The sequence below is a fragment of the Schistocerca gregaria genome, chromosome 8 (genome assembly GCF_023897955.1).
Source record: "Schistocerca gregaria isolate iqSchGreg1 chromosome 8, iqSchGreg1.2, whole genome shotgun sequence".
In the NCBI taxonomy this organism is placed as follows: Eukaryota; Metazoa; Arthropoda; class Insecta; order Orthoptera; family Acrididae; genus Schistocerca; species Schistocerca gregaria.
The window spans coordinates 365,512,875-365,528,261 of NC_064927.1; the positions used below are offsets into that span (position 1 = coordinate 365,512,875).

A 15,387-nucleotide genomic window follows, 5' to 3' on the forward strand; every position below is an offset into this window, starting at 1 on the left:
AAAGAATCAGTGTTCTTTCTTTATTATGTCCTACAATGCTTTCTGTAGTCGCTGGAAACCCAGCCATCCAATAATGCATTCCTATAAGAAAGTGCAGAAATACATCTTACCAATGATCTTTGATCAGAAAATTCCTCTTCCCCAAATGAGCTTAAAAGTTTGATCCAGTCTACTTATCTTTCATTTGAGAGTATGGTAGGGCGGCAGGGGGGAGGGGGAAGAGAGAGAGAGAGAGAGAGAGAGAGAGAGAGAGAGAGAGAGAGAGAGAGAGAGAGAGAGAGAGAGCAGGAGGTGGCACACATTATAAACCCTTTCTCTCAAAAAGTTGTCCCCTTCAAACCTCCTCTGTGTTACCACAGATGATGTATCACTGATCTCATTTGTACTAAGACTGCAGTACATGTGAGGTGCCTATTTGCTTCCACAGCCCTCAGTGGAATGTATAAGTTCTAAAAATGTTCACCAACCTGCAGTCTTCTATAGTTGTTGTCACCTGCGCAGAGAACAGCATGTAGGTTATGAATCCATTATCTTTAGGCTGTAAGAAACTCTTAGTGAGGAATTGATATTATGTGAATAATTAAATTTCCAATTAGTTTCTTTATATGGGATGCTACTCACTTTTTATTGGCAAAACACGAAAAACTGCACAATTACATTACATTTTAGAGTTACAAATGATTTCTATCCTTCAACAAATTAATGAACTGCGTATTTCCATAATTAAAGCTCTCACATTTACAAACCAGACACTGCAAATTAAGTCTTAACTGATACCGTGGCAGACAATATGTCTGTCCTCCAACACTGCCAAACCATACTTGATCTTGCAGCTGAAACACTTCGCCCAACATCCAATTTACGTGCTATCCGAAGATCTCTTAAAGTGCCTCATCTGCCTTTTCATTCTGCAGGTGTTTATTAATACTTGTGAAATAATGGAATGATAGCACACTACTGAGAGATGCTTTAATTTGAAGTGCAAGTTAATATGCTGTTTAGTTTGTCTAATAATAATAATAACAGAAGATTATAATTTTGGCACGCAGCTTCCAAATGTAGCAGTCAATCGAAAAGGAGGACCAAAATTTAGGTGGTCTTTTTCACAATACCCTTATCGATAAAAAATCATCTGCTAAGGATAATGCTAAGCCACGTCTCCGCATTATCCTTTCTTTCAGGAGTGCTAGTTCTGCAAGGTTCGCAGGAGAGTTTCTGTAAAGTATGGAAGGTAGGAGACGAGATACTGGCGGAAGTAAAGCTGTGAGAGTCAGACGTGAGTCGTGCTTTGGTAGCTCAGATGGTAGAGCACTTGCCCGCGAAAGGCAAAGGTCCCGAGTTCGAGTCTCGGTCGGTGCACACAATTTTAATCTGCCAGGAAGTTCATATCAGCGCACACTCTGCTGCAGAGTGAAAATCTCATTCTGGAAACATCCCCCAGGCTGTGGCTAAGCCACGTCTCCGCATTATCCTTTCTTTCAGGAGTGCTAGTTCTGCAAGGTTCGCAGGAGAGCTTCTGTAAAGTTTGGAAGGTGGGAGACGAGATACTGGCAGAAGTAAAGCTGTGAGAGCCGGACGTGAGTTGTGCTTCGGTAGCTCAGATGGTAGAGCACTTGCCCGCGAAAGGCAAAGGTCCCGAGTTCGAGTCTCGGTCGGTGCACACAGTTTTAATCTGCCAGGAAGTTCATATCAGCGCACACTCCGCTGAAGAGCGAAAGTCTCATTCTGGAAACATCCCCCAGGCTGTGGCTAAGCCACGTCTCCGCATTATCCTTTCTTTCAGGAGTGCTAGTTCTGCAAGGTTCGTAGGAGAGCTTCTGTAAAGTTTGGAAGGTGGGAGACGAGATACTGGCAGAAGTAAAGCTGTGAGAGCCGGACGTGAGTTGTGCTTCGGTAGCTCAGATGGTAGAGCACTTGCCCGCGAAAGGCAAAAGTCCCGAGTTCGGGTCTCGGTCGGTGCACACAGTTTTAATATGCCAGGAAGTTTCATCCATTCTCAGTCATAATGTTGGAAAAGCAAAAATCATATTTCCAATTCTCTGGTTTTTATTCAGTGTTTGATGTCTTTTTTAATTAGCAACAAATAATTTGGGGAGTCCATTATCCCCCATTATTGCCAATTTGTTTATGGAAGATTTGGAGGACAAGCCATTGAAGACAGCATTTTTAAGACCAACTTGTTTTAGGAGACATGTCAACAATACGTTTATGGTATGGCCATATAGGAGGGATGCTCTGGATCGTTTCCTAGATCATTTTAATTGCCTGCATCCCAATACTACATTCATGATGTACATTGAAAAGGAAAGGATAGAAGACTTCTGTTCTTAGATGTCTTGCTCTAGAGAAGGAATCATGGGACATTAGAGCACAGTGTTTATCGTAAGCTCCTGATACGGACCAATATCTCCGAGCATTAAGTTGTCACCCACCATACCAATTCAAAGGGGTCCTTCATATATTGGTAAAAAAAAAAGAGCTTATGCATCTCAGATGCAGAGTGTTTGACACAAGAACTGGATCATCTAAAAGCAATCTTCAAGCAGAATGGTTATACTGACAATCAGATCTGTGGCATTCCTACCTTTTGCAGGAAGCATATCATCAAAAATAGGAAGAGTATGAGAGAGATTTGATATTAAAAGTGTGTTCTATCCACCAGCAAAGATCAGCAGAACTCTGGTCTCTATGAAGGATGATTTGGGTTTGGGAAGTCCAGTGACTACAAAATTCCCTGCCATTGCAGGAAAGCCAATACTGGACAAACAATTGGTATGGTCCAGAATTTATTCATAGAGCACCATCACTGGATGCATTTATTTCAGCCAGAAAAATCTTCAGTTGTGTAACATTGTCTTACTGAAGAACATAAAATGTTGTATGATGAGATACAAGTGGTTGCCCCTGCACTAATGTTGTTAGGACTGTGTAGCAAAAGTAGCTATTGAAATCTGGCTATCAGACAATATTATGAACAGAGAAAGGAGTATCCCTTAAGTAAGAGTTGGAACCCTGTTTTGTTTTACATTAAAAACCAACAGTCTTTGCTTCAGTCATCAAAAGATGTCAACATTGTTTGATATTGATTTATTGTTTCCGTGAGTTCTCACCACCGGTGCACTTTTGTGATTTGCACTAAAGGGCAGTTACATTTGTGCACGTGCGGTGGATCTACAGCCAGTGTATAAAGAAGCTGCCACAGCAGGTTCATTTCATTTCCCGCGAATTAGTACCATGGGTTACTTACCTGAAGACGGAAAACATGGGAACTGCCAAAATATTGAGACATGATGTTTTGTTCCAGCTGGAGAACAACAATTACTACACCAGGAAAGCTTATGGAGTCACATCATGAGCCCCTACTGGGAGGAGGTGTTTGAACTTGTAAGGAGGTTTGATAAACTTTGTAAGAAGAAGGGGAAAGCTGCGGAGCAGCATCGCTTTTCTGCTGAAATGCAGGAATTAAGATTAATACCTAAATTTGTCGGAGTTGTTCATTACACTGGGACAAAAATGGCCAACAACATTAAGAAGCATTGTGGTTTTGACTTCGCAAGGGAACGCTTTCATTTTACATGCAGACAACTGGATTTCATATCTGAGGATTTATTTTATTTGCATTTGGAAGGATCAGCGCTGCTGTCTGCTGCATCCTGAGAATGGGTTCACAGGTCGTCATGGGCAATATGAGACTGGGTACATGCAAATGCCATCAATATGCAATCTTCGAAGTTTCAAAAGCTTTCTTCTCAGTCTACAATAATGGATTATGATACCCATCCACATGTTGTGATTAATCTCACAACCAATCTAGACACTGATACACTGGGAGTATTGGAAAAGGGATTAAATTTTGTCCCTACACCCAAGAATGTTAACATAACTGAATTCATTTCTGCCACTGAACAAGCGGTGTCCAGATTTTCTGAGGATCTAGCTGATGCAGTTAGGCAAGAGGTCTCACATACATTGCGCCAGGTGCCACGCCCGTGAAGTAATATCTCCTCGCTTTCAACAGCCGAAGGCTGGCTCATCAGAGAAGGCCGGGATATAGTAGATCTACCAAGGGACAAGGGCAATGCAACGATTCTCTTTCACAGGCAATTATTTAGGTAAAATTGATCTTTCACTTGCAGACTTGGCATACCGAAGATTACACAATGATTCAACTGAATGTATAAAACACAAGATGCTTTCACTTTTGAAGCAGAGTTCATTATCTTGTTATGTTCTTAAAAAATTTACACCTGGTACTGCAGTCTCACTGGGATTATATGGTTTGCTTAAGGTAGACAAGCAAGGGGTGCCTCTCCGGTCTCTTGTTAACAATTTGGGTGCTCCTACTTATAACTTGGCCACGTATTTAGCATCCATTCTCAGTCCCCATGTTGGAAAATGCAAACATCATATTTCCAATACTCTGGTTTTTATTCAGTACTTGAAGTTTTTGAGGCTCAGTCCCATGGATTTGCTCGTTAGTTTTGATGTTGTGTCACTTTTTACCAGAGTTCCTCTTGAAGATTCTTTGCAGTTAATTAGTGAAAAATAGATCAAAGAAATCACTAAGCTTTGTCACCATGTGCTAACGTAAACATATTTTTTATTTAATGACAAATACTTTGAACAAACTGACAGAGTGGCTGTGGGGAGTCTATCACCCCCACAGTTGCCAATTTGTCTATGGAAAGGTTTTGAGGATACAGCACTGAAGACAGTATTGTCAAAACCAACTTCCTTTTGGATGTACATAGATAATACATACATGGTGCGGCCACATGGCAGGCATGCTCTGGATCATTTCCTAGATCATTCTAATTGTCTACATCCCAATATTAAGTTCATGATGGAAGTTGAAAAGTATGGAAAACTTCCATTTTTAGATGATTTGGCTGACAGGAGGAATGGTGAGACTTTGATACAGTGCTTATCGTAACCCGACACAAACAGATCGATATCTTCATGCATCAAGTTGTCATGCATCATACCAATGCAAAAGGGTCCTATGTACATTAGTAAAAAGAGCTTATGCCATCTCAAATGCAGATAGTCTGACAAAAGAACTGGATCATCTAAAAGCAGTGTTCAAGCAGAACAGTTATACCGACAAACAATCTGCAGTGATTTACAGATTGGACCTTTGCAGAAATCAACAGAAGATACAAGCAAATAGGTGGCATTCCTACCTTTCACAGGAAGCATATCTGCAAAAATAGGAAGAATGTTAGAGAGATTTGATATTAAAAGTGTATTCTGATGCCAGATAAGACTAGAGCACTGCTGCACTCAGTGAAGGATGATTTGGGTTTGAGGAAGCCTCGTGCATTCATGCGTGTTCCTCTGACAGATACCTTGGCATGCAAAACCACTTCAGGCGTCTGCAAAGTGATATAGGCCCTAATCTGATGACAAGTGACAGTTTTGAGGCACTTATAACCACACTGGTCAAATTGTCATTCTTACTTACCCCATCACTGGTGCATGAATTCTTATTATTACCAATACGAGCAAATCTTTGATCGGTGCCATCCTACAACAGCATTTGTACGAATCGACACAGCCCATTAATTTATTCTTGAAGAAACTCTCCGCCTCACAACATAAGTGGTCCACTTTCAATATGGAGCTGTTTGTGGTACACAAGATAGCCCACTACTTTCAAGAGGACACACAATGCCAATCTGTAGCTATCTATACCGATCACAAACCACTTGTAGACGTCACTTGTAATCCTGCGCACCACTTGCTGACCCAGTGCTTTCGCCATGTGGATCTCATTTGCCAGCACACACTGACATCTACTATACCAAAGGAGCCGATAACACCGTCCCCCAATACATGTTATGTGCACACACACCATCTCTTCACTTCTGGACTTCGATTAATTGGCGCGCCTAAAACAAGATGTTCCGGACATACAGCATGTACAAAAAAAACGATGCTGATACAATGACTATTGAGCCATGACATTTTCCTGGCTCTTTGAGCCCTGTCCTATGTAACACCTCCACAGATACACCTGACCCCTTATGCTGGACTCACTGCACTGCAAAATCTTCTCAGCCATTCACAATCTTGCTCTCCGAGGCATTAAGACCACTAATTGCCTTGTCACCAGATGCTTCATTTGGATGGGGATTAAGATAAACAGTTTCAGATGGATGTGCACATGTTTACCATGTCAACATAGTAAAGTCGGACACCGCGCCCAATCTACACTAGGTCAATTCGGCATCCCCAAAGGACAATTTTGACAACAACCTCATTGCTTCTTCCCTCCTCAGACAGCTGCAAATACGTACCGTATTTACTCGAATCTAAGCCACACTTTTTTTCCGGTTTTTGTAATCCAAAAAACCGCCTGCGGCTTAGAATCGAGTGCAAAGCAAGAGGAAGTTCTGAAAAATGTTAGTGGGTGCCGCCACAACTTACTTCTGCCGTCGAGTATATGTAGCGCTGGCAGGCATGCTTTATAGGCACAAAGACCACTGCATTTTCATACATTATCCAACGAAGTAAATACAAATTCCGTATTGTTCATCTTCGAAAGTAGGAGTATTTCAATGTACTACGAAAACCCGACTGGCAAGACTGTTTGTCAATATGGCCAACTCGACGTTCTGGATTTTTTCCTATCTGTGGGAAGAGATGGTTGTTAATAGGAACTTTTATAAATTGTGAATCACATGCAGTATTCTCGTCACCATAATATTAATACAAATATAAACATTTTGTCATGTATTGTTTCGTGTTTGCTGCTATCTCATTTAAAACCTGTCTGCCTAATAAACTACGGAACTAGAGTGAAACAACAGCAAACGCGGAAGAATATACATATCATGTCATGTTTATATTCGTATTATTCTTATGCCTAACGGTGATACAGTCAGAAATGAAGCATGGCAATTGGCTAGATTTTTAAGGCTAAGATGACTAATTTCTGTGCAGAACTAACGAGGCGCCTGCAAATATTTTCAAACGGAGAAAAATTTTCGCTAAACTCTCGTTCAGAACATTTTCTATCATACGCAGTATATTATTTGGTTATTGTTCATCATTATCAAAGAAAACAGCAGTGTAAGTAACAACAAATAGCAGTCTCTTGCCATTGTTTCGCTAATGAGACGATTCTTCTCTTTTTTTTTTAATTGTAAGCGGCGGTAGCGCAAACAAAAGAAAGCCATGCCGCGAGCGGCGACAGGCCGTAAACACGCACTATCGGCATGCATCAAACAATGCATGACACAGTACAGTAATGAATTTTCAGCTTAGAGTGACGTAAACACCTATAACAAAGAAAACTGCGCTTATCAGATCAAAGAAAAATAAGCAATCAATTCAAACCAGACAAAGCACGTGAAAAAGGAAGGGTACCCGTATAAATAGGGACGGAGCGCATGGCGCATAGCAATGGTTACCTGGTACAGCTTAACTGCTAAGCTTACGACTGTAGCTGTATCGTCATTCATTCGACCTAAATTATGTCTCATATTACAATGGACCAACTTTGTTTCGCTTTGGAGATGCAGCCCAAGAATTTTCTCACCCCTTGAATTTCGAGTCTCAAATTTCAGGTGCGGCTTAGATTCGGGAAATTTTTTTCCCCTTGATTTCGAGTCTCATTTTTTAGGTGCGGCTTAGATTCGAGTAAATGCGGTACTATCTGTTATCGAACATATCAGCAAATGGGTTGAGGCTGTGCCTCTCCCAGACATTACCTCCGATACTGTCGTCTTGCAGTTTGCTAGCATCAGTTGCACGTCTTCTATTACTACTGATCGGGGGTTACATTTTGAATCCGCTCTTTTAGGAAGGCTGTGAGACTTATGTGATGCCAATAAATTTCATACAATTGTTTACCATCTCCAAAGTAATGGGTTGGTTGAACGCTGGTACCATGCCTTAAAGCCATACTAATGTTTCACTTCTACTTCCTGGTCCAAGGCTCTCCCCAAGGTTCTGGTCGGAATTCGCACAAGACAGAGTTCATACTGAATTTACAAAACAAAAATTACGGACTTTTAAGGGGCTTTTCTTTACTGACAGTGGTGGCACTCAATGCTGTAGTGAGGTCAAGAGTAAACATGTACAAATAGATGATAACTTCAATGTAGTATCACTATAATAAAATCCAACATCATAGAAATAAGACAAATTCTTTGAAAACTTACCACCAACATCCTTCACTGTACTCCTGCTCGATCATTCAAAAATGTTTTTCTTATTAAAAGCAGTTAAACCAAGTATGTCACATTTTATAGTCCTCTCTGCATTTTCTATCATACAATAACACATAAAAGTAATTTCAAACATATGAATTTTATTGAAATCGAGCATCAGTTATCACCGCTGAAAGCAAGGGGAAACTACAGGCGTAATTTTTCCCGAGGACATGCAACTTTACTGTATGATTAAATGATGATGACATCCTCTTGGGTAAAATATTCCGGAGGTAAAATGGTCCCCCATTCGGATCTCCAGGCGGGGACTACTCAGGAGGACGTCGTTATCAGGAGAAAGAAAACTGGCATTCTAGGGATCGGAGAGTGGAATGTCCGATCCCTTAATCGGGCAGGTAGGTTAGAAAATTTAAAAAGGCAAATGGATAGGTTAAAGTTAGATATAGTGGGAATTAGTGAAGTTCGGTGGCAGGAGGAACAAGACTTTTGGTCAGGTGAATACAAGGTTATAAATACAAAAGCAAATAGGGGTAACGCAGGAGTAGGTTTAATAATGAATAAAAAAACAGGAGTGCAGGTAAGCTACTACAAACAGCATAGTGAACGCATTATTGTGGCCAAGATAGACACAAAGCCCACACCTACTACAGTAGTACAAGTTTATATGTCAACTAGCTCTGCAGATGACAAAGAAATTGATGAAATGTATGATGAGATAAAAGAAATTATTCAGGTAGTGAAGGGAGACGAAAATTTAATAGTCATGGGTGACTGGAATTCGTTCAGTAGCAAAAGGGAGAGAAGGAAACATAGTGGGTGAATATGGATTGGGGCTAAGAAATGAAAGAGGAAGCCGTCTGGTAGAATTTTGCACAGAGCACAACTTAATCATAGCTAACACTTGGTTCAAGAATCATAAAAGAAGGTTGTATACATGGAAGAATCCCGGAGATACTAAAAGGTATCAGATAGATTATATAATGGTAAGACAGAGATTTAGGAACCAGGTTTTAAATTGTAAGACATTTCCAGGGGCAGAAGTCGACTCTGACCACAATCTATTGGTTATGAACTGTAGATTAAAACTGAAGAAACTGCAAAAAGGTGGGAATTTAAGGAGGCGGGACCTGGATAAACTGAAAGAACCAGAGGTTGTACAGAGTTTTAGGGAGAGCATAAGGGAACAATTGACAGGAATGAGGGAAAGAAATACAGTAGAAGAAGAATGGGTAGCTTTGAGGGATGAAATAGTGAAGGCAGCAGAGTATTAAATAGGTAAAAAGACGAGGGCTAGTAGAAACACTTGGGTAACAGAAGAAATATTGAATTTAATTGATGAAAGGAGGAAATAAAAAAATGCAGTAAATGAAGCAGGCAAAAAGGAATACAAACGTCTCAAAAATGAGATCGACAGGAAGTGCAAAATGCAGGGATGGCTAGAGGGCAAATGTAAGGATGTAGAGGCTTATCTCACTAGGGGTAATATAGATACTGCTGACAGAAAAATTAAAGAGACCTTTGGAGAAAAGAGAACCACTTGTATGAATATCAAGAGCTTGGATGGAAACGCAGTTCTAAGTAAAGAAGGGAAAGCAGATAGGTGGAGGGAGTATATAGAGGGTCTATACAAGGGCAATGTACTTTAGGACAATATTATGGAAATGGAAGAGGATGTAGATGAAGATAAAATGGGAGATATGATACTGCGTAAAGAGTTTGACAGAGTGCTTAAAGACCTGAGTCGAAACAAGGCCCCGGGAGTAGACAACATTCCATTAGAACTACTGGCAGCCTTGGGAGAGCCAGTCCTGACAAAACTCTACCATCTGGTGAGGCAGATGTATGAGAGAGGCGAAATACCCTCAGACTTCAAGAAGAATATTATTATTCAAATCCCAAAGAAAGCAGGTGTTGACAGATGTGAAAATTACCGAACTATCAGTTTAATAAATCACAGTTGCAAAATACGAACGCGAATTCTTTACAGACGAATGAAAAAACTGATAGAAGCCGACCTCGGGGAAGATCAGTTTGGATTCCGTAGAAATGTTGGAACATGTGAAGCAATACTGACCCTACGACTTATCTTAGAAGAAAGATAAAGGCAAGCTAGATTAAGGAAAGGCAAACCTACGTTTCTAGCATTTATAGACTTAGATAAAGCTTTTGACAATGTTGATTGGAATACTCTCTTTCAAATTCTGAAGGTGGCAGGGGTAAAACACAGGGAGCGAAAGGCTATTTACAATTTGTATAGAAACCAGATGGCAGGTATAAGAGTCGAGGGGCATGAAAGGGAAGCAGTGGTTGGGAAGGGAGTGAGACAGGGTTGTAGCCTATCCTCGATGTTATTCAATCTGTATATTGAGCAAGCAATAAAGGAAACAAATGAAAAGTTCGGAGTAGGCATTAAAATCCATGGAGAAGAAATAAAAACTTTGAGGTTCGCCGATGACACTGTAATTCTGTCAGAGACAGCAAAGGACTTGGAAGAGCCGCTGAACGGAATGGACAGTGTCCTGAAAGGAGGGTATAAGATGAACATCAACAAAAGCAAAACGAGGATAATTGAATATAGTCAATTTAAATCGGGTGATGCTGAGGGGAATTAGATTAGGAAATGAGACACTTAAAGGAGTTTTGCTATGTGGGGAGCAAAATAACTGATGATCGCCGAAGTAGAGAGGATATCAAATGTAGACTGGCAATGGCAAGGAAAGCGTTTCTGAAGAAGAGAAATTTGTTAACATCGAGTATAGATTTAAATGTCAGGAAGTCATTTCTGAAAGTAATTGTATGGAGTGTAGCCATGTATGGAAGTGGAACATGGACGATAAATAGTTTAGACAAGAAGAGAATAGAAGCTTTCAAAATTTGGTGCAACAGAAGAATTTTGAAGATTAGATGGGTAGATCACATAACTAATGAGGAGGTATTGAATGGAATTGGGGAGAAGAGGATCTTGTGGCACATCTTGACTAGAAGAAGGGATCCGTTGGTAGGACATGTTCTAAGACATCGAGGGATCACGAATTTAGTATTAGAGGGCAGCGTGGAGGGTAAAAATTGTAGATGGAGACCAAGAGATGAATACACTAAGCAGATTCAGAAGGATGTAGGCTGCAGTAGGTACTGGGAGATGATGAAGCTTGCACAGGATAGAGTAGCATGGAGAGCTGCATCAAACCAGTCTCAGGACTGAAGACCGCAGCAACAACAACATCAATTATCAATAAGAAAAACTTATATGCACTAAAAAATAATTAATTACAAAAGCCACAGTACAGATAAAAACAGTAAATCATGTTTTCAAGTTCATCAGTTTTTTCCTTAATGTGTCTGTCTAATGGTTAAACCTCTTCTTTCTTTCCATGAGCATTTTTCCTTAGCATAATAGATTGTGAGCAGTATGGAATGATCCTTGTCTTTTTCTTTAACCTCTGAAAGTTCATCAGCTGATTTGTGCAATGAGCAAATGTCAGAATTGAGGATCATTCTTTTCTGCTTTAAACTTTCCAATTCCTCTTGCAATTTGCACTTCCTTTCAGATAGTGTTTTTGTATGTGAAATTGTTTTTCCCCAAGATAAGCCACATACTTTTTTTTCCTTCCAGAAGACACAGATGCTAACAAATCCTTAGTAATTTGTATATTTTGCACTTCCTCACTAAGTTTAAGGTGGTCTTTAAATTGGCATATACAAACATAGTATCTTTTCTTTCAAACTCTCTACTTTTAGAGGTTTGTTGATTGAGAATTCACTCTATTGTTGCCCGACCATGTGAACAGATTAAAATCTTCTTGAAAAGCTCCTAGATTTCTTTTAAACCTCTTGAATACATATGCTTGTATAGGAAGTCATCTAATCTTGAAATTTTATCATCAAAATCTTCATATTTTATATTTGAAATTTGCTGCACAAAACTTCCAAACTCCATAGTAGCACAATAAGTCAAGTCATTCTAATCAAGTTACATATAACATGAAATAACACTTACCTCTCACATGGGCGTTTAATGTCGCTTCTCCCATCATCGTTACATCGAGGTCCTATACATAAATCTTACACTTTCCTTTGTGAATGTCTTTCAATAGCACTAGCCATTGTTTAAGTTCATCTTATCATGGCCACAGTTGGCTAAATGCACACTTTCCAGGCATTTTAATCACAATTTTAAAAATACACTTGTTTGCATAATTTTCACCAAACCCATGTTACAAGTAAGGATGACCAATAAATGATGCTTTGCCACAGGTATTTTCTTGTCACAGTTGTACTATTTGGTTAAGGTTTCTTTGCTCCTTGCCACTGGTGCCATTGTATAGTATCTCCCCTTACCACACACTGCAGTAATGGTGTCATTTACCAGTGCTGTGTGTAACCATACCCCCACTCTATTCTACATGCCTGAGGCAGGTACAGCCGTACCCCTCTTGCACTACATGTCACGTAGCTGAGCAACCCTCATAACTGCTTTGGCCTTCGACCTATATACGCAGTCTCTTTTTTCCTTTCCTTTTACACTTTGACAAGTTAATTGATTTTTTAGTTTCAATATAATTGCCAAGATAAAATTAAAGACACAATAAAGACTTTTATTGCACAGCGTTAAAATCAGGTACTTTTGAGCACTTTTAAGAAACATACAAAGGTCAACCTGCACGCTTCGCTTCCCGACATACTCCGCCTCCACTGCCCAACGCATCTTTATTCATAGGAACTTGGAGAACTGCGACTATGTTACACTATGCAATGGCACTGTGCGGGCCACTCTCCAAGTCTTATTCTGGCCCCCACAAAATATTCCAGTGCTCCAACCACACCTTTGCTTTCTTCTTACATGGTAAGTGCCACAAACTTTCTCCATCAACAGACTCAAGCCAACTTGGACGCTTCATAATGACCTCCCTCCCCTCGATATCTCCCCAAGCTGAAAAGACTCCCCCCCCCCCCCCCCACTCCCGCCCACCACAGAACCCCTGCTGTTGTATGCGATGCATACAATCCGTGCACTTCATTTGTTCTGACTGCTCCAGGTACTGCATGTTACATCCTTCCCTCTGCCATGCACCTCACTAGTGTTCGTCTCGAGCTTCCCTGTCGAGGATCTCCCCTTACAGTTACACGATGGCACTCTTTTATGCACCTGCCCCCTCTCCCTCTCACCACCCTCCACACGCGCTCGACACTTTATGGACCTCCACATCGCACTCTTGCCTACCTTCAAGCTTCCTCTCAGTGCAGAGGAAGGCAGCATCACTGCCTCAATCGATGACCACGACCACCTTTCCACCTGCATGCCTCGTCATGTGTAGCACCATCATGATGCAAGACCAGTTGATCCCTGTGTCTCACCCCAGCTGCCCATTCTGACGTCCAGCAGCTTCAAGATACATTCTTTCCGATCCACGCTGCTCCACATCTTTCCTCTCTGTGAGAAACCATTCAGCCATGACCCCTCCCTCCAGGCTATCCAGGCTGGCCAGGCAAACTTCATACACAAGATACTTGACTGCCATATGATCACTTCTTTGTTTCCTCCCTTGTGCTCTGCACTGCCAGGTGGAGGGGGGTGGAGGCAACCCTGTGGTGACCACCAATATCGAACATGTAAAGGCTGATTTTGACAGAATATGCCTAAATAATTTCTCTGTTTCAGAGTTTTTAGGAACTTTCTGCAACATTGTGTGTTTAATAGCACATTTAAGTCTGAGATGAATTTTACTGAAGAAAATGCAAGTATCAGATCAACTCTGCTGGCAGATAGTTTTACATCACAGCTTGAACATGCACTACTAGGAGAGGTTTAACACCTCATTTGCAAAGAAGCATACTGTAAACTGCCATATATTATAGAAAAATTTAACATTCTTTGAACATCTTTTATCTACATGATCATCTTCCAGCAGCTCCTTTGCGAACTGCCTAGTTAAGATACCAGAGCTTATTCAGTATTTTTGGCAAGATTTTGAAGAGCTAGCATGCAGCCTGCTTGCAGATAAGACAAAGCACTGAATATATCTGGATAGTGTCTTCCCTTACAAGAAAAATTTCCCCATGGTAAGCAAAAACATGGCAGAAACCTCGTATTTTGAGTACGGGGTTGGAACTTAAATAGTGGCAACTATTTACTCATAACCGATACAAAAGAGTTACATGTTTGCAGCTGTTACTGTTCTTCAAAGTAGTCACCAGCACTGGGTAGAACACATCGCCAGCAATGTGGAAGGTGTAGTATAACGTTAGCAGAGCCTGTTCTGTTGATGGTGCAAATGGAGCGGTATAAAGTTACGGTGATTCTCATGTACGACTGTGATGGTGTTAGCCTAATGCATTACATTCCTCCACGGCAGACCGTCAGTGCACAGTATTACTATTCATTTTTGGAGAATCACCTATGACCAGCTTTGCGAAAGAAGTGACAACACTTTCTGGACAACCCACCCATCATTTTGCACGGCAATGCACAGGTGAATACAGAGCAAGCTGTGGCTGCTCTGTTCGGTCAATGGGACTGGGAAGTGCTGTATCATCCACCATACTCCCTGGGCTTAAGTCCTTGACACTGATTTGATTCAGAAGATGAAGAAGCAACTTTGTGGCATTCCCTTCAGAACTGTTCCAGAGATTTGACAGGCAGCAGACTGCTCTATTCGCACCACCAACAGAACAGGCTCTGATAACAGTATACTACACCATCCACATCACTGGCAACATGTTCTACTCAATGCTCCTGACTTCTTTGAAGGACAGTAACAGGTGCAAACATGTAACACTTTTGTATCAGTTATGAATAAACAGTTGCCACTATTTAACATCCAACCCTCGTATATATAGTGTTGTAGGCACTTCTTGGCCATGTAAAGAATAAAAATCAAAGAAAATTCAGTGCTAGAATTCAAAACCAAAGAGTGTTGCGCACATCATTGTTACAAATACTTTACTGCCTCTTCTTTTGGTGTGTGTTTTGAAATGTTATCGAATTTCTTTACAAACAAATTAGTTGGTTGGGTATTCCAGTGTCAATAATTTTGGTACAAAATCATTCCCTCAAATTATCTTTAATGGCATGGATAAGGTATCTGTGTCACTTCAATGAATAGTGAGATATTCTCATGGTGATTGCTTCAGTGTGTTTCCCTGTCCTTCAGAGGTAACATATTCTACAGCTCAACTGATAGTACACAAGCTGCAACAGCCAGCCTCGAGT

The 15,387-nt window shown here is 40.7% G+C and overlaps 1 non-coding gene across 1 annotated transcript; it reads left to right on the top strand.

Moving 5' to 3' along the window:
• Positions 1-1,586: 1,586 nt before the first annotated feature.
• Trnas-cga (transfer RNA serine (anticodon CGA)) lies at positions 1,587-1,660 on the top strand. The gene has a single exon. It is a non-coding gene; the product is annotated as a tRNA-Ser (tRNA).
• The last annotated feature ends 13,727 nt before the right edge of the window (positions 1,661-15,387 follow it).